At 37.7% G+C, this 25,195-nt stretch overlaps 1 protein-coding gene and 1 non-coding gene across 2 annotated transcripts in view; both read right to left on the bottom strand.

The window, feature by feature from the left end:
• CDH8 (cadherin 8) overlaps nt 1-25,195 on the bottom strand; it is a 358,896-nt gene that overhangs the window by 78,681 nt on the left and 255,020 nt on the right. The gene's annotated exons all lie outside the window — the stretch shown is intronic.
• LOC112403260 (small nucleolar RNA SNORA18) lies at nt 14,666-14,796 on the bottom strand. Its single transcript, XR_003003878.1, has one exon. It is a non-coding gene; the product is annotated as a small nucleolar RNA SNORA18 (small nucleolar RNA).

Raw genomic sequence — 25,195 nt, 5'->3', positions numbered from 1 at the left:
CATAAAGAGGTTTTGGCTTTGTTGAATTTCAGGACTGTATATTTGTGTTCAATTTCACTATATTCTACCCTATATTTATTTTCACCTCGCAACTAGTTTTTAATTTTCTCTTCACTTTTAGCCTTTTTGAAGTGGATGCCCAGATAATTGATTTTTAGCATTTCTTCTTTTCTAATATAGCCATTTAAGGCTAATTTCTCTTTAGGCACTGTGTTAGCTGTATTCCACAGGTTTTGTCATGTCATTATTTTGTTATCATTCATTTTTTTAATGTGCTAATTCCCTTTGTGATTTTATTGTTTTCCATGGATCATTTAGAGACATATGGCTTAATTTCCAATACTTGGGGATCATTTCAGGGCCTTTAGTGATTTATTTCTAGCTTAATTCCACTGTGTTAAGAAAGCATACTCTGCTTTGAGTGCTGAGACTTGATTTATGGCCCAATTTGGCCATGTTGGGTAAATGTTTCAAGTGTGTTTGACAATAATAGTATTTTTGTAATTTTTGAGTGCAGTGTTTTATACATTACAGTTAGGCAAGTTGACAGTCATGCTATTCAAACACTTTCTACCCTTACTCATTTTTTGTCTACTTATTTGATTAGTAGAGTTGTAGGTTAAAATTTTCATCTACAAGTGTTGACTTGTCTATTTATCCCTTTGCTTCTGTCAATTTTTTGCTTTATGTACTTGAGAAACATTACGTACATACAAATTTAGAATTTTTATATCTTGCTGCTGAATTTAATCATTTATCATTATGAAAAATTTATTTTTGGTAATATTTCTTTTTAGTCTATACCTGAACCATTTTGGTTTTAATTTGCATAGATCTTCTTGCAGTTGTTTGTTTCAGTCTTTAAGTGTTCTTATATTTAAGGTTTATTTCTGATAAAAAACATGATTTGAAAATTGATTGATTGCTTTTTCCTAGTCTGACAAATGTCTTTTAATTGAATTGAAGTATGTAGCTTATTTACAATTAATGTGATTGTTTATTTATCTGGGTTGTAATTTCTTCTTGTACTTTAAATTTTTCTTCATCAGTTCTTTCTCATTTTTCCTCTTTTCTATTTTTTTGGGGATTCATAATTTTCAATTCTTTCATTTCCCCCAACTAATAGGCTAATGGGGGAAATTAAAGAATTAAAACTTATGAATCCAAAAAAAGATAGAAAAGCAGGATTAGCCTATTAGTTACATAGTCTTCTATTAATATTATTTTAGTGGTAACCTTAAATATATTTGTATATATGTCACTGACTTATTAGAATATGCCTTAGAGTAATGCTTCAAACATTTTATGTACAATGAAAGGATATATATAATGCATAATTGTTTATGCCATTTTGTTACCATTTTCCTGTATCTAGGTTTTCATTTTGGAAATCAGATATGAAAATGTGTTATCTTCCTTCAGATAGAGTTTGATTTTCTCCTCACAGGAAGGTCTGTATAGATGGATCATCTCAATACTATTAAGGCTGGATTTCAGAATTTATGAGGGCTGCTTTAATTTCTGGTTTTCCCTTATTTCTAGAGCCCACCCTTTCTATTAAATTGCAAAAAAAAAAAGTTTTTTTTCGCTTTTTGCCTCTTAGCACACGCTCTCTCATAGCCTTGAAATCCTCTGACTCCTGCACATGTTAAGATTTGGTAAGTGCATCATGGGAAAAATCCATCCATGATGCTCTGATGTCTTCTTTTCAATTACCTCCTCACTGTAGACTTGGCCTCTCCATTTCTGGATACCTCTGTAGCCCTGACCTACAGCTTTTGTCTCCACAGTCCCACGAGACACTAAACTCCAGGTCTGATTTCTGCTTGGTTTCTATGCCCTCTGAATCACTTAAGTCCTGAAGGAAATAAGCAGTGCTAAATTTAGGAGTCACTTCAGTTGTTTCCTTTCTTTCTGGTATCTTGGCTTCTTAAGTACCGGCTGCCTTCAAATACCATTTTTCTCTAATTTTGTAGTTATTCTCACTGGGGGAATTAGTTGGGTATAAGCTACCACCATAGACATAATTACCCCTATCCCATTGTGGGATAATATGTTCACTGTTTTCCCAAGAAATTTAAACTGTAAATCACCCCACACTTATGGAACAATGGACAAAATATTACTATAAAATGACGTAATCCTCCATGAGTTATTGCCCAGCAGAATTCACGTATGGTAATTAAGATTGTGTTATCCTTAGTTAATGCTCTGACTACAAAGCCAGACCAATCTCTTGAGATTCCTTTCCTCAGTCTATGCTTTGGCCTCAAAAATTATGCATTTATTGTGACAGTGAACCAAGATGTATATACCATAATGAGTGACAAAAAACAAAACAAGTACATAACTCAAGATAAATGATTAGCAGAGGTGGTAGAAATGACTGCAGTGCAAGCCACCCCCTCAGTGTCAAGTACATGATAATAAAATGGATGATGCTGATTTATTCCCAGATGTTAATATTAAAAGGGTTGAATATATGTGAATGTAGACGTAGATATACATAGTTGTATCCATATGTCACTACTTCCTCCAACTGCATTTGTATCCACAAAATCATCTGTGTATCAATGCATACTAGAAAGGCAACTAGACACAGAATATTATGTATTCTTTTAATAAAATTTGAAAAGATATATTGGGTGAAATATGTAAATAAATCTATAAGTAATAGGTAGCACTAGGTGTTTTTATAATTGTATTTAGAGAGGCAATGCAGAGCACCTATATATAATGGTATTGTGCAGCTCAGAACGTCTGTCTGTAAACCAATCTCTCTCTTTTTCTCTCTTTTGTTTTAGATAAAAGTTAGGTGCTAGCTGCAAAAAACTTTAAAACTACCTACTCTGTTAAAGGAAGGTTAATAAGCTCTTCATGGACCCAGTAAATCTATCATGCATATTTGCAACGGAGAGCAACAGAGATGCTGACAAGGACACCAAGTATCAAGCTTACTTCAAAACATTATGAGAGAGACTCTGGGAGGGCTCATACCAAGAAGTACTTCCCAGAACTTCTGTGATGTCACAAAGAAAGAAAACTACAGGCCAATATCACTGATGAACATAGATGCAACAATCCTCAACAAAATACTAACAAACAGAATCCAACAGTACAGTAAACGGATCATACACCACGATCAAGTGGGGTTTATTCCAGGAATGCAAGGATTCTTCAATATACACAAATCAATCAACATGATACACCATATTAACAAATTGAAGGAGAAAAACCATATGGTCATCTCAATAGATGCAGAGAAAGCTTTTGACAAAATTCAACACCCATTTCTGATAAAAACCCTGCAGAAAGTAGGCATAGAGGGAACTTTCCTCAACAATAATAAAGGCCATATATGAGAAACCCACAGCCAGCATTGTCCTCTAGTAAGTCAGAAAGAGAGAGACAAATACCGTATGCTAACATACGTATGTTATACATACGTATGTTAGCATACCGTATGCTAACACATATGTATGGAATTTAAGGAAAAAAATGTCATGAAGAACCTAGGGGTAAAACAGGAATAAAGACACACACTTACTAGAGTATGGCCTTGAGGATATGCGGAGGGGGAAGGGTAAGCTGTGACAAAGCGAGAGAGAGGCATGGACATATATACACTACCAAACGTAAGGTAGATAGCTAGTGGGAAGCAGCCGCATAGCACAGGGAGATCAGCTCGGTGCTTTGTGACCGCCTGGATGGGTGGGATAGGGAGGGTGGGAGGGAGGGAGACGCAAGCGGGAAGAGATATGGGAACATATGTATATATATAACTGATTCATTTTGTTGTGAAGCAGAAACTAACACACTATTGTAAAGCAATTATACTCCATAAAGATGTTAAAAAAAAAACAAAATACATTATGAGAGAGAGAACATTGACCAATAGCAGAGTATTCAATGTTGTTAGCAAAATAATTGCAAATAATGGTGAAACAGAAAAAGTTGCTGGAGGTTTTTGTTTGTTTGTTTGTTTTTGTGGTACGTGGGCCTCTCACTGTTGTGGCCTCTCCTGTTGTGGAGCACAGGCTCCAGACGCGCAGGCTCAGTGGCCATGGCTCACGGGCCCAGCCGTTCCGCAGCATGTGGGATCTTCCCGGACCGGGGCACAAACCCGTGTCCCCTGCATCGGCAGGCAGACTCTCAACCACTGCACCACCAGGGAAGCCCTGTTTTTTTTTTTTTTTTAAACTGAATTTATGGAGAATGGCGAAAAGCCCTGTATGCTACATGCTATATTTTATATTTTAATTTCTAAAAATTCAGGTGAAAGACAGAAATGAAAAGTGATTTTTTCTTAACACACCAGAAAAAAAAAAAAAAAAAAGGATGCAAGAGAAAAGCACTGCCGGCAAAATGCTAAGTTCTATTGTTGGCACCTGCATTTTTGCTGTTGCAAATAATCCACTTGTTTCTGGTGGTCTATTCCAGACATGGCCTAGCATGATTGGGGCAGATCTTTGAATAAAGTTATTTGTGTAAAAAGTAACCTAACTGATGCCTACATTTGGGCACATTCCTCTAGAACATTAATCATTTTCAAACTGATAGTGAAATCCTACTTGGAAACCCCAACCCTACTCCGTAATCACCTATGCCAGCCACATCAGAACGCCATTGTCGTCATTATCAGCATCATTGTCTTAAGAAACGATCTGCTATTTATTGAACACGTACTTTCAGGCACCATGCTTTCATTTTTATACAACCCTATGGCTAAAGTCATATGATTATTTCCTCTTATAAACATTTAACAAATAATAACTGTAATTTTAAACATCCATTCAATCAACAAATATTGGCCTTATACTTACTGGGTGCCAGATACTCTTCTAGGACAAGAGATACCAAATAGAAAAGACAAACAAACAAAAACATATTCTATTATATTCACACATAAATGGGGGTAGGGGTGGAGACTCTCAGGTATAGATGAAATGTATGAACAAAAATAAAACCAGGTAAAATAAGAGAGACTAATGTTGGAACTCAACTTTTCGCTCAGTGCTTACAAACGATAATTACAGGGGCTGCAGTATCAAGTTATAGGTGTGCTAACCTCTTTTCTCAATTTTCTTATCTCAAATCGATTCTCTCCTTTCTCTAATTAAAAAATCTAATAATTTGACCCTGTGCATTCATCCCCGATATGGAAATGAAATGAGACTGACACCTTTTTCTTGATGATTCCGGGAAAACTGTATCTACTCTCAGCAGAGGCCTGTTGGCCACCAGTGATGATCAGAGTAATAGCTTCCAAAGGTCCAAGGTCAAATATGTCCTTGGCTACTTCTGCCAGTTGATGCTATGAGGAGGGTACAGTCTATTGGGGGGCGCGGTTCAGGGGGAATGTAATTTTCTTTTGAATTCGTTTTTATGGAGGGAACAAATGATTTTACTGAATTTTGGCTATTCAAGCCATAACCTATAGTACTGAGAGAGGGTAGTAAATTCAGTTCATTTGAAACATCTAAAATAAAAAGTTCAGCAGTTTTTTCTCAAATTCTTGTGGATTTCAGAACATTCAGTAAAATTTGACTCAATGGGTCTGATTTGAGCCCAGAAACTTTTATTAGAAAAAAAAAAAATCTTAAAAGGACTTCAGAGCTTTGATCAGGTTCAATATGGTAAGAATTGTAGTGAGAAAATCCCTTCTTCATTTAAAAATCTTCCTCTGTCTGTACCATGAATCTTATGAGGGTTCAGAAGACAGCATTAATGCTTGTGGTACTTTTACATATTCTATGAAGCTTTGCTTCTAGAAAGACTCTATCCTAGCATCCCCCCTGGCAGTAGAAATTTAGACTTTAAGCCAACTGGTAAGCAGGTATTATGGTTTGGCAAACCCTGGTTATCATTACTAGAATGTAAATTGCATCTGGATAAGACTTTTTTGTTCACTGTTGTGTTCAGGATATAGAACAGTAACTGGTACATAAGAGGCCATCCTAAAGTCAAGATAATATCTATCTGAGAGTTACTGAGAGGAGTGAATGAAATCATATATGAAAACACTAAGCGAACTACAGAATTTGAAGAGTTAGGTCTTGTTTATGTCCCGTGTTGTATTTTGCTCCAAATTTTCTAGTTACCTCCTTACTGACTCAACTTCCTCTGAGGTCTTGTCACCTCTGTACCTAATTCTACAAGCACATTTTTCTCCTTAGCCATTATTCCAGGGAACTGAAACCATGTCACATAAACAATTTTTTCAAGACACTTTGTATTTTACTCGGCTAAAGGGGAAGAGAGTAAGACTTGTTTATACCTTGAGGCACATTTTGGCTCACTGTAAGATTAAAGTGCTTTCCAACACAGCTGCTCAAGAGAAAAACTCATCAGTCTCCCAAGGTAGTGAGTTTCTGACCACTGCAAGTATGCAGTCATAGAACAAGGCTGTGGTAAAGGCAAGTGGAGTACCAGATGGTGGATGTGGGGTAGGTTTTTATATCTGCTCTAATCATTAAATGAAAACAAACATTGCTTTTTATTCTGACTCATGTTTAACTACCGAATTTATTTAGTAAAAGTTTATCCAGAGTTGACTCAGTGAAACTAAATTAGGAATTGTTGTAATAATTTTCCACCTCATCTGGTTCCTACGCTGAAATTACAGGTCATGCTTTTACAGCACTACAAATTACTGTTTTTCCTGTAAGCAAGTTGACTTGGATTTATATATACATAATTTCAGGATTTCCCCCCACTAATTTCTTAATATTTGGTGACGATATTGCTCCCAGAATCCTCTACTGAAAAATAAATAAATAAATAAATAAAAACTCTGCTAATGAGTTCCACTGTGTAGTTTCTCATCCCAACATCCCTATTTACTTCTAATTAAGTGCATGAGAGCAATTCAGAATTTTATCATTTCAAATATTGCCTGTCCAGGTGATTCTTCATAACTATGTGAGAATAAAAAGTTTCTATAACTTTTCATTTCTTGCACATAAACCTTCATTATAATTTTGTCTCAGGAAAGTGTTGGAATTTGCTCAAAACAAAAAAGAATTAATTGCCTATCGTATTAAGGCAATTAATTGCCTAACGTATTGAGGCAGTTAAATCATTTCATCATATGAATAACAGTGAATATAGACTCAGGGTAATATGGAAAATGAAGAAAAAGGAAGGGCAGGGAAAAAGGGAAGCTAATAATGATAGATGTTCAGTTTAGTGTTTATTATGCAGTTAGTTTTAGTATCCATTATACAGATGACAAAAACAAAGGTATAGAGAAACTATCTCACATCCTTGAAGTCAAACAATTAAAAGACACAGATACGATACAGGGTTTGAAATTAATGCATGCCTCATTCCAAAGCACATCCAAATCTCTTGCAGTTATATAATATTTGCCTTAAATATTAGCTTGGTACAGACACCACAGAAATGGAGTTACAAAGTCATACGCTAGCAGAGAGGATCCTTCTCTAGAAGTGTATCTGGGGTGAAATTATTTGCCACAAATACCCTCTACCTTCTCTCCATTAAAAACAAACAAACAAACAGAAAAAAACCAAAATAGTCTGAGAGATTAAAAAAACACTGGCTTAAAGAAACCTGATACTTGTATCTTGGAGATAAAAGACTGTCCAATCACATTTTGAGCATCTCAATATACTAAAAGGTCCAAATGGACACAATTAACATAGTGAATAAAAAGAGTGAAAAGTTGGTTTATAGGGTAGTTGCTAAAAAGATTGTGGTAACTAAAACTCTGGACTAGGGTGTGGGGTCAGCCCAGGATTAATAACATGTTGTTTAATCGTTGGCATATAGCAGGAAACATATTTCCTCTCTCTATGCTTCATACTACACTTTATGAAAACAAAAAGGTAATTACATTGCATTGAGTTGTGGTGAACTTTCCAGTTCAAATATTTGAAGATGTCTATAGAAACTAAGCATGTTGTTATACTACCAGTTAATTATCCAATGGAATTAGGTATTAGCCAATGCTCTTTAAGCCAAGATAAATGTTAACAGTCTAGTACTAGTTTACATATTCTCCCTTCATCCATTTATTCAATCAATGATTCATTCATTCAGTAAATATTTATTGAAGACTTACTATTATCAGATACTCTGTAGCTGTTGAGGAGATATCAATTTAAAGCATAAGACATTCTACCCATGGAGAAGAATTCATAAACAGTATACATGATAATAACTAAATTATATGGTATGTAAGAAAGGATTAAATGCTAATAAAAACAAATAAAGCAGGATAAGGAAGATCTGGTACTGATGGTGGTAAGGGTTGAGCTTATTTGAGCAAAGACTTAAAAGATGGAGTTAATCATGACTACAGCAAGAGGATGCATATTCCAGGCAGAGGAAACAGTTGTTGCAAAGATTCTGAAGGGAGAGCATGGCTAACGTCTGGAAGTATTCAATCACAGATTTCTGGATGGTTAGCAAGCAAAATTATTTTCTTAGGTTTAGTGATAGAGTTGCACATAACAGTGACAAACTGCAAAAACAATTAAGCGACATCTTTTTCTTGATTACTGAGATTGAGATAATGTAAGACAAAACTACTCTAGGTTTTAACAAAGAATTAGGCTTGGGTTATTAACTTCAAAGTATACAACCAACTGCTGTGTTCTTGGAGGATATTTTATTTCCTTAGGAAACCTCTCTTCTGATATATTCCCACCTCAGAATATTTGCAAGAATTCTGTGCCCTTTTCTTTCCCCATATCTTGATAGGTTAGATTTTTTTTCTGTTTCTAAAGTATTTAGCGTATTACAAGCATGCGCTTAAAAACCTTGTAATTGTATCCCAAAAGTAACCATTAAGATTATTTGCTCATTGAATTAATATTTGCCAATCACTTACATTGTGATACTTTGTATGCCATGAGCTATGAGGATTATAGAAAAGTGTAAAATGTAGTCTCTGCCCTTGATGACATTAGTCTGGGAGGGAATAGAAGGCACATACACAAATAACTATAATTATAAATTAGATCATCACTGCCTTCTCTGAACTCCCACGTAGTTGCGACAAAATATGTACTTTCTGAAAGAAGGAAACATTTTATCCAAATCTTGAAGGAACAGTAGTAACAGGAAATGTAGAGAAATGACAGGATATTCAAGGAAAGAAAAAATAATATAACTAGAAAAGGTCCAGCGTTAGAACACTGCATGCACGCTTCATCTGAAGTAAAAGTGATGAGCAATGAGGGTTGACAAAATAGTATAGATACCAGACACCTATGTAGTATTAGGGTGATACAGTTTTTGTATTATTTTATCCTGAAACAGTATCCTCAAGTTTAAAATCATAGCCACATATTGTTATTGATAACTGGTATTTCTGATAGCAGTATTCTAAAGACGTAATTCCTCATTTAAACTGTTTTATTTTAAAGAGGCCTAAATACTACGTGTAAGAAATAAACTCAGGACTCCTAACATTTCTGGATTTCAGTGTAGGGTCTCAAACTGAGTTCTGTTCAAATATAAAATCCTTCCTCTTTCCCTGAAAAAGATATATTATTAATGTTCTTTATAGAAAAATTTTAAAAGCTTTGGTGGATACGAGGAACAATCCCAAGGTCACATAGTTGGCTACCCTGCAAAAGGCCAGTCTTAAAACAAGGACTTTTTTTTAATCCACAGATAAAGCACAACGACGAATATACCTAACAGGGTTTATGAAGTAATAAGGAAACTACACAGACGTTCTCAGCTTTTAGTATGCTCTAAAGTTTTAGGACTTAAAGTATTTAAGAAGTACTTAACATTTAACAATTATTATTTTAATAGTATTATTTAATACTTTAAAAGTAGTTTGAAACTATGTTAACTGTGCTTTGTAACATAATGCCTTTGTGGGAAACAAGTCAGTGTGGTAATTTTAAAACATGGCCCCAAAATTGTTTGACATGCCTCTCGTTGCAAGGTTGGGGAATATGTTCCACTCTCTTCAATGTCTATTCTCTTACTAATCAATAGTATATGAAAAAAGTGAATTATGTCAATTTCTAGACTCAAGTTTACAAAGTTACCACCTTCCACTTCCCATCTTTGTTGGGAAACTCACTGTGGGAACACAGATACAAAGCAATGAAGAAGCCCAGGCTACCTCTTAGAAAGGCAGCTAACAGCCAACACCAATGTGCCAGTCATGTGAGTGAGTCCTATTGGAATTGGATGGTCAGCCACATTCAGGCTATCCCAGCCGGTACCACATTCTGCAGAGACAAGCTGACCCTGACAGGCACTGCTCACATTTCAGATTTGTGAGTAAAATACGTATTTGTTGTTTTATGCCACTAAGTTCTGGAATAGTTTGTTATGTAACAGTAGATAATCAGAAGAGATTTTTAGTGTCTGGATGTAATGTGCTACTGTAATGAAAACTTAAAACATGTGGCATTGGTTTTGGGACCAGGTGGCAGACAGGAGCTAGATAAATTAGGAAGACTCTGGTGAAAGCCTAAAGGGCCCCAGGGAGAGCGTCGAAAGACTAAAGGATGTGAAGAGGCTGTTGACAGGGTCTTACAGTAAAGAAAACAGGGAAAGTATTATTGGAAGTTGGAGGAAAGGAGACCCTTGTATGTAGTGGCTAGATTTTTGACCATGTCGCCTGCAGGTCATGCAGAAGAAAAGGTAATGTACCTAATGAATTTGATGATTAAGAGATTCCAGGCAGAGGCAGAATTTTTAAAATACCACATCACTTCTTCTCATTGACTAAACAAAATGTGGATGGAGACACACTGGCTAAAGAAGGAATTTTTCCATCAAGACTGGTTGGGTTTGAAAATAAAACGTTTTCATTTGCAGCTTCTCCAGAGGAAAACAATTATCAAGTTAAGAAATATCTCAGTCCACCGATCAAATACAGATTGGGACAATATGATCCTTTGTTGTTACTATCTCAGAAAGATCTGAGGTTCCTCATGGGAACTTTCAGAGAGAGAAAAGTCTCTGTGAAGATTTTAAGGACAGGATAATCTCCCAGATCCTCTCTGTTAAAAATCTTAAAGAGCATTGACCATAGCAGTTTCACTAGATTCCCAAGGTCAAGAAGGGCTCATTGTGAAGAGATATGGGAGTGTAGCTCTTTTTTAATGGAGTGTATTATAAATGGACTTGTTAGAAACTTACAGTCTTTAAAGGAAATGTATTGGTTTTGACTAAAAGAGTGATTATAAAAGGACAACAGGAGAGATTCTTGTGGTGAGTGATGAAAGTCTCATTATGTCTTGACTGTGGTGGTATATACATGAACTGACCCGTGATAGAACTGCATAGAGCTAATCTCTCTCTCTCTCTCTCTCTCTCACACACACACACACACACACACCACAGAGAGAGAGAGGACAAGTAAAACTGGAGATATCTGAATAAGTTTGGGTAGATGGTATGGATGGCGGTATCCTGGTTGTGGCACTGTACTATAGTTTTGCAAGATGTTACCATTAGAAGAAGCTGTATAAAGGGTGCACAGGAGCTCTCCATATACATGTATATATGTATATATTTACAACTGCATACAAATACACGATTCTATTAAATAAATGAATAAATAATACTTCCTGATGATCATCATCTACCTAAGACTGAAAAACCAAATACGGTTTTCAAAACTATTAACAGACGTTTTCAAATAAGGGAGGAACTCGCCTAGGTCAGTGCTTTTCAATTTATGGTACACACTGCAGTATGACTATCACTCGGAAACTTGTTAAATATGCAAATTCTCAGGCTCCAACTCAGACCCAGTGAAGCACAAGCAATCTGTGCTTCAATAGTCACCTCGCGGTGGGTGTGATGCACGCTGAACTCTGAGAAACACTAGCCTAGAGTTTTGTTCTGTGATAACTATTAAACGTATACGACATAGAGCCTTGCTACTCATATTTACTCCACTGACCATCTGCAAGTTGGTCATCTGCACTGACTTACTCCATCTTGATCATCTGCAAGTTTATCAGAAATGCAGAATCTGTACTCCAGACTTAGAGAATCCAAATCTGCCTTTTTACAAGATCTCCAGTTAACTCAAAGGGACAGCAAAGCTTAAGAAGTGGTGCCTTAGTGTATTTGCTGAACAACTACTATGTGCATCCCATGAAGATACAGCTTTGTTTCTAGTGACAGAACATTTGGCCACAGCTTCCTGCGGGGGCCGGGATATTAAACAAGTTGCCCAAGATCACACATCTTAGAAGGAGCCTAGCATTTGAGCTTGCACAGTACATAAAGGGACAACAGAAATGATCCTTCTGGTCTGGATCCCTCCAGAGCCTATGTTCATAAGCACGATGCTCAATTGTCCAGTCTTCCTTAATCTGTTAGTCTAGCTCCTGTGGGCCAGTTCTGGCTTCCAGCTATTTACAACAGCGAGTGTCTGAACTGCTGACACACATTCCAGAGTCAGAAGAGAGATTATTATTCACTCAGGCAGTTTTGACCATATCACTTTCTGGACACTAAGCTCGTAACAGGAACCTCAGATACACCACCCAGGATGTTCTGGTTTCGGGATTGCAGAGTGTCTGCGTGCTCTGGTCCTCCTCCTCCCCAAGGCCCCCCACTGATCCTTCCATGTGCATCACAAGGCACAGACCACAAGTCGACAGAGTGCACGTTAGCTGTAAAACAATACTATTGGGAGGCAGAGTTGAAAGGGAAACCTCTGATTGTCTCTGACTGGATTTTCTGCGTATTTATCTTCTAAACTTCAATTCTGTGGAAGTTGCTGGCAGAACCGAGTGTTATCTGAATGCACAACTGACAGCATAAAAAATCAGTTATCATTTTTATGTCTAGGGTTTAACTTCAAGAAAATAGCAATATTCAGATTGAGTAGATGGTTTAGGGACTTCAGGGGGAGGTGTAGGTTTTTTTTTTAATCCTTTTTGCCAAATAAATAGGGAGGCATAGCTAAAAAATGCTTCAAAGCTGTGAGAGAATAGATTAGGATTCTGTATATTTTTGTAGAATCTTCAGAAGTGAAATAATAAAGTTATATCTATAACAGCAAAGCACATGGCTAATGGAGCAGGGTAGACCCTCATTAATAGCAACTAGTGGGCTTCCCTGGTGGCGCAGTGGTTGAGAATCTGCCTGCTAATGCAGGGGACACGGGTTCGAGCCCTGGTCTGGGAGGATCCCACGTGCCGCGGAGCAACTGGGACCGTGAGCCACAACTACTGAGCCTGCACATCTGGAGCCTGTGCTCCGCAACGGGAGAGGCTGCCATAGTGAGAGACCTGCGCACCACGATGAAGAGTGGCCCCCGCTTGCCACAACTAGAGAAAACCCTCGCGCAGAAACGAAGACCCAACACAGCCAAAAATAAATAAATAAAATAATAGCAACTAGTATCATTGAGCATCATACTCTAGTTTCTGCTAGCCCCTGGAAATTCAAAGATGAATAATTTAGGGTGAACAATATACGATAACAATCGAATGAATACATCGAATATAACTGTCAATTTCAATGTACCAGGCATGATGCTAGGTGCTAACTAGGTGCCTTCTCTACTTTAGATCATTCAACATTCCTATGATGTTGATATTATCACTCACGTTTCACAAAGAAGGAAGCTGAAGCTCAGAAACATGGGGGGGATTTCCCATAGTCACACAACGCATATGTGGCCTAGACAGAATTCAAACAAAATGCTACCTTCCCAAAACTCCTTTCTTTGATGACAGAAGTAGGAAAGGGCATTGAAAAGAGGTCAGGAGCAATCAGTTGAGAAAGGAATGGGTTTTAGATTCAAATCAAAGAGAACTACCCAACTTCAACTCTTTTCCTGTCTTTCTCCACAGATGGCTCCAAATGTGCTCAGTTTATCTTTGGAAAAGTAAGACTAATTACTACCATCTACATGAATCGTTAACCATTCACATCCAATTACTGACACAGCATAACCATTATACGTGTCCATAAACTGTCTGATTAATGTTGCTGTACATTTCGTCTTGTCTCCACACTGAACGAAGGATACCAAAGATTCTCTGTCTTCATAGTCTGTTGTGTCATGAGCTTTGGGGAGGAAAGGTAGAGAAAACTGACACGGTGAAGGTAATAGGTGGCATGACATAGACCAAGAGAGGATTAACTAATTTAAATTAGTTCTCAGTTCTCCGATGCTTATTTTATTTATTTATTTATTTTACAAAAAGTGTAAAGGGTTTTAAAAATTATGTGTAACACAGGCAAAATTACCTAAAGTCAATACATTTTTAAGGAATTTCACACATTCTGATTCCTTCCACTGCCAATCTACCTTAGTTCCTCCAATGTTTGAGTCATAATCTTCAAGATAGCCCTTCCAAAAAGAACTTTTGCTCAATCCACAGTTGTCATGTCCAGTCATGCACAATTCTTTTAGTCAGGCTTCTTTGATATCCAATGGAGTATGGACACACTTCAAAAATTCTCCACCTGTAATCTTTAGGATCTAGTTTCCTCAAGCAATTTACTTTAGGGCCATGTTCAGGGTCAGAGGAAATGGACCTGCCTGGTTCTGAATTTAAGACACCCTCTAAACATTCATTAAGTTCAAATCGTATTAATTCCTAAGCTATCACACCCTAGAATAGTACAGATCTTTGGGATATGCCGATACCTATGATTAAAAAGTTTGTTAGGTTTTTCATAGTTTATTTAGCAGCTCTGTCTTGTAGTTCTTTCCCACAGATTTAACACATAGTTCTGTGAGTAAAGGAAACCATACAGTTATCCTGTGAGGTGTTTCCAACGATGTAGGTCTATAGGAAAAGCCTCATTGGGATAGACCTCAACTCCAATGCTTATTGTAATGTGTAGAAACAATTCCCTTTCCTCTTCCCCTCAGAATATAAATATAGATACAGATCTACACACACACACACACACACACACACACACACACACTAATAACTCATCTTACAAGTTTAAGAAATAATTTCCAAGTAAATTAACTAGCTAGCATTTGTCACGTTTTCAAAGCAATACTGCAACTACATATATGAGGTGGTTTGGTCAAGGCTCTTATTGCTATCCTAGGAAAATGATTTTCTATCTCATTTTATCTTGTTTTCTACACTTGAAAAATGGGTCTAATAATACTTGCCCTTTACATACTTCAGAGAAATGCTGCAAAGATTAATGAAATACATGTAAAGAGCTGTAAGCTGGATAAATTAAGAGATCATCATCATTATTCTATTGGATTCTTCAAATGAAATTTCCAGTAGAACTATGACCCTACCAACCTTGGTGAGTAAGGCAGATATAAGAATGCAGGAAAAATGTGATTTTTAAAGAGCTTTTTGTTGTTTGAATCAAGTGCTTAAATCAAATGCCTAAATCTCAAACAGATCTGAGAAACTAAACAATTTTAAAAAAATTTTTAAAAAAAAAAAAAAAAAAAAAAAGAATGAAGACATCTGAGAATTAAGAAACCAAGAAAGGGATGATCTTCAAACGCTGCAAGCTGACACCTCAGTTGGCACCCAACCTTCAGATGGGATTACTATCATTAGACCCATGATTCCAAAGACTTAATAAGTGGACAATTAGGGTTTATTTCTCCTGGAATTTATCAAAATTAGTTGAGATACTCATCCAGCCTTTCCCCCACATCTGTTGCTTGGCTGTATGTGGATACATTCCAGTTGATTTAATTTTTCATCTCTGCTGCCAGATGTTTTGACATCACGTATTATAGGCATCTAAATGTTTAAAAATGCTCTCGCATTAATGCAGGAGAGTTCTGTTTTCTGCCTTCTAGGCTTTAACTCTGATAAGAAAGGAAGTAACTGTTGTTTTCAAATATGAAACAAGGTCTGAAATTCACATCTGGCTTGACCCAGTACTTCAGCAATATATTTAATTAATTAATTATATTTATTTTTGGCTGCATTGTGTCTTCGTTGCTGCGCACGGGCTTTCTTTAGTTGCAGCGAGCGGGGGCTACTTTTGGTTTTGGTGCGCGGGCTTTTCGTTGCGGTGGCTTCTCTTGTTGCAGAGCATGGGCTCTAGGCGCGTGGGCTCAGTAGTTGTGATGCAAGGGCTTCGTTGCTCCACGGCATGTGGGATCTTCCCGGACTAGGGCTCAAACCCGTGTCCCCTGCATTGGCAGGCAGATTCTTAACCACTGTGCCACCAGGGAAGCCCTGAACTTTTTAAGTTAGCTGCATTCATTTGAGAAACCCAAGGCTTATTCCATGGAAGGAGAGAAAGGAGTCAGAGAGAGAGGAGAGACTCTATATCCAGAATAAATTTAGTTATTTGCAAGGAGTCCATGTGCTATTAACTTGAATATAGTCTACTGATGTAGAAAGACAGACTTGGTAGACATTTTAATTTTAGAAAGTGCTCATTCAGTGATCTTGAGGAAATTACCTCCATATATCTCAATATTATAAAATGAAGATAATATAATCTATTTACCTAACAGTCTCTTATCTCAATATTTATTGTACTAAGAAAAGTTAATAGTCTTTTGTCCATGCAAGTTACTTATGGTATGAAGAGGAGCTTCAGGTCAACATTATCCTGGCACCTTAAAAACAAGATCAAACTTCTGAGCCTCCAGCATACACAACTCCAGGGCTGCATTTATGTGCTCTGGAGAAGACAATGTGCAGAGAGGTGAGAGGATGAGCACTGTGTAAGGAGCAGGGCAGCAGCCATCTTGCTCCCTTGAAGACAGTGGAAACACGCCCATTCTCAATTCGATTTCTTCTGATGTGCTAACACTTTCCAAGGTGTTTACCAAGATGATTTCTGCCTGATTTAAAAGTGTGTGTGACACTCCTTACACGGTTCCTAGGTAAAATAACTACTCCAGGGGCTTCCCTGGTGGCGCAGTGGTTGAGAGTCCGCCTGCCGATGCAGGGGACACGGGTTCGTGCCCCGGTCTGGGAAGATCCCACATGCCGCGGAGCGGCTGGGCCCGTGAACCATGACCGCTGAGCCTGCACGTCCGGAGCCTGTGCTCCGCAACGGGAGAGGCCACAGCAGTGAGAGGCCCGCGTGACGCAAAAAATAAAATAAAATAAAATAACTACTCCATAAAACTGATGGTAATACACAGAGTGACCAAGAGGTGGTATTATCGTTACCATCCTCACAGTTTGTATTACCAGAATCGATCTGGTACATATCTGTTCTTGCAAAATGAATATTAGTGAAGCACATGCTAATTACAGATTCATGAAAAGTCTTAGGGTTACCGAATGACTTTACACTGTCTAGCAGAATGATCCTGAGAAAACAACTCAAGCTTTCTAACTTTCAGCTACATCATCTAAAATGTAGGATAATACAACCAGCCCTGGCTTATTTTCATATTGTTGTTTTGAGGCTTCAATGTTGTAAAGAATAAAGAATCAGTTTACCAAATATATAATATAAAAATAGAAATGTAAGGAATTCCTATTACTAGCAGAAATGAAATCTGGAGGCCAAAGTTATCCTTATCTGGCAAGAGCCTCCCTTTCATGACTAAATTTTCCAAAGTATCATTCACCTTGCTACATTCACTGAGATTTAGGGTTTTGTCCTCAGCTTTGTGGGAACAGAAACTTTATTCTGTCAGCACATTCCTGAAGACAGTGGTGCTTCAGCACAGATACGCATTAGCCAAGCCCATGGAAGACACTTGCTTAACGAGAATGTGAATACATTAATTTACAGTGAAAATAAAATAGCCGCCAAAGGCGCTGTAGTGTGGCACAGTGGTTAAGGCAGAGGTTCTGGTGTCAGACAAACGAAGGTTCAAAGTTTGGCTCCACCAAGTACTAGCTGTAAAGTCCTTAAAGCTTAAAGACACACAATAGCTATCTGATTTTCTCGTGTGCACAATGTAGGTAATCTGATTTCTAACCACCAGGAAAGTTTTGTAAAATACATGGGTGACTACTCAGAATGCCGTGTCAAGCTCTGAGGAAAGTTAGTTCAAGAAATGATGGAATGATAGTTGTTGTCATTATTATCATCATCATCTAGGTCAGCAAATTTTACTGCAGCGTTTCTAAAACTGAATAAAATAGTCACAAAAATTGGCTTGAAAAAACATGGAGTGAGAGGAATGGGAGTTAGATGTGCAACTTAAACCCTAGCAGCCCTGTGTTCTGTTAATCCGCCTATTTCTAGAGGCAGGGCTTGTCGTGAAAGAGCACATCGGGCTTGGTCCTTATACCGGGGTGTCACTCCCCGGAAGACCTGGATGGGCCCCCCGCCTTTATCTCTGTGACATACTTAATTCCCTATTCCTGCTCATATGCCTCTCTGAAAGAGTAACAATACCCGGGATTTAGCAGAAGGCAAGTCTTTGATCTGTCCTGACAAAATGCTGTCTCTAGAGAAGGCAGCCTTATTTGATGAGACCCTAGAAATGTCAATTATAATGTCAGTCTATTTCCACTGAGGATAACTTCATTTTCATTCTGCTCTTAACAATGACCAACATTTAGTGAGCTCTTACTCTCTATACTATACCAAGAATCCTATTAAAGATGTTATATACATTACTTCTTTCAATATCCAACCTACATTTTGCTGGTGATAAATTATTTTATCAATATGATATCTAAGATATAGCAATACTTCTTGCTGTTACTATATCTCAAACTAATTGGGAAGATAAATGCCTTCCTAAGGCCATGGTTCTTAAACAGTTTGGTCTCAGGGCCTCCTTATACACTTAAAAATAACTAAAGAAATCAAAATGTTTTTATTTATAAAAACATGTTACTAGCTTATATCTCTCAATATTTACCAACTAGAAATCACAACTAATTTTTAAAACAAAATAATACACACACACACACATTTCATTAGCCATTGAGCAATGATACCAACACATGTCATGTAGCCTTTGGAAAACTCCACTCTCACGTGTGAGAACATGAGAGAGAAAAAGGCAAATAGCATCTGTGTATTATTATAAACACACTGTGACCTCATGGAACCCCTAAAAGACTTTACCTTACACTAGACCATACTTTGAATATGCTGTTTTAAAGGATTAAAGATTTTTGCTTCCCCCACATGTTCCCCTGTATATTTCAACCATTCTGTGATTTTTTTTAAGACTAGGGACTATGGTAGGTGAAGCATACAACACTATAGAAAAATGTTATTACGTACACCGTACAAATGATGAAAATAAGGCTTAGAAAGGATAAGCGCTTTTCCTAACATCACATGAGTTACAGGTATTGTAGTTAGCTTACAACCCCATATCTTTCTGTCCCCAAACCTGTGCTCTTCATTATCGTATTATGCTGCAGCCACTGAAGATCCATCAACCCGAGATGGATGAGAACTTAGTGATGGTCTCATTTTATCCACAGGCTAAAGAGAACTCTGAAGTCCAGAAGTACCATTATGATAGGTCCAAGAATTGAACCTATGTTTCCTGAATGGATTTATCATACCCAACTCCTTGCCTCTTAAAATCAGTTGTTCCTATTGTAGACACAATAATTACAGTATGTGTCCATTAAGAAGAAGGACAAAAATATTCATGTGAAGGTGTAGATGAGCCAAGTTTCTTGGCAAAACTATGCTGAATAAAATAAACATACCACCTTATGTGACTTTTATTTTTATGATTTTTATCCCAAGTAGACTATCAGCAGTTTAATTCCCTGATTTTTTCTTCCCGAACGTATAGTACCTCGCACAAAGCCTGACATTTAATGACACATCTGTACAGAGATTAATATTTTTCAAGGATGTTTGCCCTGTTTTCCCATCTGTCACAATTAGTAGCACCAAAGAGTAGAGAGTTCAGGCTTTGGTATTAAACCTGGTGGATTTGAACCCCATAGTATTAGATCTGTGACCTCATATACATTCCCTGACTTCCCCAGATTTCATTTCATGTATTTCTGAAACAATGCTCAGGATGTGTCCATCCCAATGCTGTTATAAAGAGTGAATGAAACAAATGTTTGCACACAGTGGTGACTGTCATTCTGCCTGGAATTAGGTAGCATCTCAAATTCTAGTTTGCCTTGATTGCCACTCACAGATATTATTAAATTTAACAGATCTAGACGCTGAATCAAAGGAGATCGTAGGAGAGTTGCTCTGTATGCATCTATGCAACTTTCCCAAATCGTAATTCCTATCATGTCCAAAGACCAGTGAGCTTCTCCAGTCCTTCTACAAACAGACAATATACCTTGGGTGTTCATTTTTATTGTCCTGTTGGCTAAAAAGCACAACAGAAAGGTCCACATGGAAATAAGTGTACATACAGTGGAGGCTCCCATAACCATGACTGAAACAAGCCAAGATCAACAATTCCCTCCCTTTCATCACAAAATTCCCAAAACATCCTGGGTGGATTCATGCTATTCCCTTCCCCTGCAACATTCTTGCTCTTCCTCTTCACTTGTCCCAACAGAGCATTGCACTTGACTCCTAGGGACACTGGAGAAGGCACCATACAGAGCTAATTTCTTCCTCATATGTGTTGTTAGGATGTGCTCTGTCTCCTTCCATTAGACAACCTGCTTGTAGTCCAGCAATTATCTCCCTACTGCAGAAGCCCCGCATCTAGGCCGGGAACTATGTCTTTAACAACATGTGACCATAGTGTCTAGTACAGAGGTGCAGAAATGTGTTTGACTCACTAAAGTTTTGTGTGCTCAGTCAACAGTCATTTGGTACATTTACTGACTAATTTATTGGATCTTAACTCTCTTTAAGATGGAGACTACAAGGGACAAAATCAATCATTCAGAGACCAAAACCAAAATAAAGATATCTAATTCAGTATTTTCCATTTTCACTAAGGTCTCCTATTTATATGCCAGAGGCCATTTGTAGAACATCTAAATGCCTTTTTCAACCCATGCCTAACCAATCACTTCTGATAAATACCCAGATATTTTCAGATTTATTTTAGGTTATCAGTTTCCCTGAGAAGTCACCCAACACATCAGTTCTATCTTCCATGCTTTTTATATCGTTTCTTAAATAAACAAATGTGGATTTGTTATATTCTGGTATTCTGTGGAGTTCAGTCTTGGTTTCTTTGTAACTGCTACATAATTATATTGGAAATGTGAAAAACACTTCAGCAGGAAATCAGATGCTGGCTCAATGTGGGTATGTTTATATCCAGAGATACTCGAGTATTAACCGGCAATGAGATTCAGATACTGTGCCTAAAACACAACCTGAAGACAAGCCTTATTTTAGAGCTAGGAAAAAATATATCTATATATTTTTATAAAATAGAAAAACACAGATTTTCTTCATAGCGCATTAGAATTGTTTGTTTTACTGAACAAAACAGTTAAAGTCAAGACAGAGAATGTTCTGAAAAGTCAGTGTCTCTTTTTTTTTTTAAGTCAGTGTCTCTTAAACATCAAGCTCACAATAGTTCACCTGAAAGAACAGGTGATGAGGCTTTTATTATTATTGCCATTGCTAAAAACAGATTTAGAGAATGTTTATATTATACCATATTAAATTATAGTAAATAATATATGTTATAATATAATGTGATGATTATATTAATGTAATCTATATTAATTACAGAAATATGATAATTATATATGCATATATATTCTCTATATCAACCAGCTGAGTTTTAGTTCCCTATTGGGTATTACAGTTTCCTTTTAACCAATAAATAAACACACTAGATTGATCAAGGAAACTGTTGATGTTCAAGTAGGTTGTCGTTAATGTAAACTAGGTTGGAATTCATATTTGTTTGGCTGCATAGCCGACGCTTTTTCCTTCCACATTTGTCATCCATGGTTTTATTCCATGTCTCCCTTCTTCAGCCCATTATTAATCATTCATTGTCAAATTATAACAGCAGGTGTGCGGAGCAGACTTCAGCATCATTCCAGGCTTATCTCAGTGGGTTGCAGGAGCATTCAAACTTCAGTAATAAGGAGCCCCTTTAATTTGTTTTAAATTTAGGAACTGGAGGTTCCTAAAAATCCAAATTCCCCTGGAACAGCTAGTTCACAGATGCAAATTTTAGATTCATTATCCCCAACTGGACCTCCTCCCACCCTTTCAGTGCGGAAAAAAGCGTATCAGTGACATCCCATTGTGTTCTAACCTGTTTTATAAAGAGCTAGTCAAAGGAAGGCTGTGAACTCTTAAACTTTGGAAGGATGGACCATCTTTTCTGTTTTCTGACTTGTTAACATGAATCATGATATGTCTCAGGAGCAACTAGGCTATCACTAGGAGAGGATGCAGGCTCAATTGTCAGAGATTAGGCTGAAGAGGCAGACAAACCTAGGATCAAATCCAAACTTAGCCACCTAAACATGGAGAGCTTGAAGTTTGGTATCTTCGCTTTCTTTATGAGATGAGAGACTGGTGGTACCAATTTATGGAACCGTTGTGAGGATTAAATGGATAAAGGGCATGAGAAGGGCTAGAATGTTGCCTAGCATACAGTAAGCAGTAACTCTTAATTGTATCATTACTTTCATTCTTGTCACCAAGGTTTAGTCTCCATCAGTTTCCTTGCTGCTCATTAGTTTTAGCCAGAAGCCAATTTCTGTTCATTCAAACTCCATTTCTAACGCAGCTTCAGTTTTACTCTGAATCAGGACTGCAGGGGTTATAGCAGTGGTTCTCCAAGTGTGGGACCTGGGCCGGCAGCATCGGCCTCACGTGGGAACTTGTTAGAAATACAGATTCTTTGGCCCAGTGTTGTAACAAGCTCTCTGGGCGATTCTGAGCCACCATCATAGCCATATTATTCCCCTTCTCATTCTCCAGGTTGTAGGCTCTCTGTTCCACTCATAACCTATTCTGCTCCTAAATCTGGAATGCTAATATTCTGAGCCAGACATTTCCCTTATTTTGATATTTCTATGTATTTGATGGGCCCCTCTGACACAGAGAATAAGATCATTTCCTGTACCTGGCATCCGAAGGCAATCATAATTTTCCATACTTAACTTTCCAACCATATATTCTTTTCTCTCCTGAGTTCTCTAATCTTCAGAAGATATTCTGTGTTCTTCTCCACTTGATCAAGACGTTTGCTTTATGACCCTGATGAAAATATACCATCCACAAAGGATCTTCCCAGAGAAGACTGTCTCTCCCATCCAATGGAGAGATCCCACCCTACTCCAAATTATATGCTTTTTATATTATAAATATTTTTATATAATATTATTTTTATAATAATATTTAGAGTTTCAATGCATGCCTTAGAGACAGTTTCTTTACATTCTACTTCCTTGCTTCTTTGTGACAAACAGCATAACCCTTGACCTTGGGCATCACGTGGGGTGAACCCTTGTCCTATAGATACTCCAGGAACAAGAAGGTATCAGTATCATAAGTGAGGGTGTAGAGTGACCAATGCCCTGCCACCCCAAATTAGATGGAAGCAAGTTATCATAGTTCAAAATTCTACCATCTGGCTAAAAGGGCCACCTGACCTGGCACTGAAATGCTAGGTGGGTGGGGGTGGATCAGAGATGGAACTGGCATCTATTTTTAGCCCTGACTTCTAAGCTCTGGATTAGGGAGTCCTGTAATCAGAAAACATGCTGCATTTTCATTCTTTAGGCTTTGCTGCTTTGTAACCTGCTTCCACTTGTTCAATACATATCAGATTAAACGATAAACGGGCTCATTGGGTAATGAAGTGTGGGCTGGCATAATTCAGGGCTTGCCTCAGGCTCTCAGAGGGAAGAGAAATAAAGGTTCTTAGATCAGAAGCCTGGCTCCTTGGGGAAGAAGTGAGAGGACCTGAGGCTCCTCTCTGCCAGCACCTTTCTCATGGTCTCTGTCTCTGACCTTAGATTGGTTAATATTCTATGGGAATTCTTCCTTTTGAGCACAGTCAGTGCCCCGCAATTTTCATACAAGGAGAGCATAGTCATTCCTGCCCTTTATGCCTCAGCTTCAGTCACTCAGGAAAGAACGACTTTAAAAAATCCAGAAAAGCCACTGTGCCTATGTGCTTGTCTGCCCAAGACTTTTAACAAAGAGCTAAGTGGGGTATATTAAAAGCAGAGATCCTTTCCACCAATTAATCAATAGTGTCTGTTTAGAGTCAGAAATAATCAGGTTACTATCTTGTGGTATTAATTCTTATTTCCTTTATTCATTCATTAACTCAGCAAATATGTACTGGGAGCCCCACTGTGCTAGGCTCCCAGGATAAAAGAGTGATCAATAACAAAGCAATAATAAAATGTCTCATGAGAACAAGGACTTTACCAATTTCTCCCTTTAGAAATGTATTTTCAAGGAATTCCCTGGTAGCCCAGTTGTTAGGACTCGGCCCTTTCACTGCTGTGGGCCCGGGTTTGATCATCCCTGGTCGTGGAACTAAGATCCCGGAAGTCACACGGCATAGCCAAAACAAACAAACAAAAAAAGGTATTTTCAAAACCTCAAGCAAGTAAGTGGGTATTATAAGCCGCAACCAGTCTCTTAAAGGCAAAGAGCATGGATCTTTGAGACCTTAGAGCAAAGGATTAATAATAGTTGCTAAAGCTTACACTAGCAGTCAGGTAGGAGAAATTTTTGTAGCATTAAAAATATGCTAATAGATTTATTATGAATAATACAAATTGCTATTTAAGTTGAAATTCTAAAGAATCTATAGTTAACTAGTTGACAGCTGTTAGGAATACTGTGTCCAATCCTTTTTCTCAAATAAGTAAGAGGTGAGAGCAGAGAATTTTAGATGTATGTGAGAAGAGGAATCTAGACGGGAAGTACCTATGTGTGTAGGCTACAGATCCATATCATTCTTGGTCATATATACTGAGATTTAGCATCCCAGTGTGAAATTAATTTTTCTAAAAAAGAATGCCCATAATATTTGGAAATTCCAACTCCTCCCATCAAGAGGTGACATTTGTTTCTCCACTCCTTAAACCTGCTCTTGGTAATGTGACTTGCTTTGACCAGTGGGATTTGCAAACTTGATTTAAATAGAGACTTGGCAAGTACTTGCTCCCCAGTCTTTTGCTGTTCCATGGACGCCCGGGAGTAGCACCAGAGGAGCTGAGCTAGCCTATCAGAGGATGCGAGGCCATGTGGAGCAGAGAAGAGGTGCTAACTAACGCCTAACTAGCCTGTCATATATACAATTGGTGCCAATATAGATCATCCAGCCCCAGACAAGCCACCAGCTGACCAGATAGACTAGCAAAACCAGTTCAGACCAAAAGAACCACTCAGCTGCTCCAGA

Source organism: Neophocaena asiaeorientalis, unplaced genomic scaffold (assembly GCF_003031525.2).
Source record: "Neophocaena asiaeorientalis asiaeorientalis breed wild unplaced genomic scaffold, Neophocaena_asiaeorientalis_V1.1 scaffold470, whole genome shotgun sequence".
Classification (NCBI taxonomy): Eukaryota; Metazoa; Chordata; class Mammalia; order Artiodactyla; family Phocoenidae; genus Neophocaena; species Neophocaena asiaeorientalis.
This window is presented reverse-complemented; position numbering and strand designations above follow the sequence as displayed.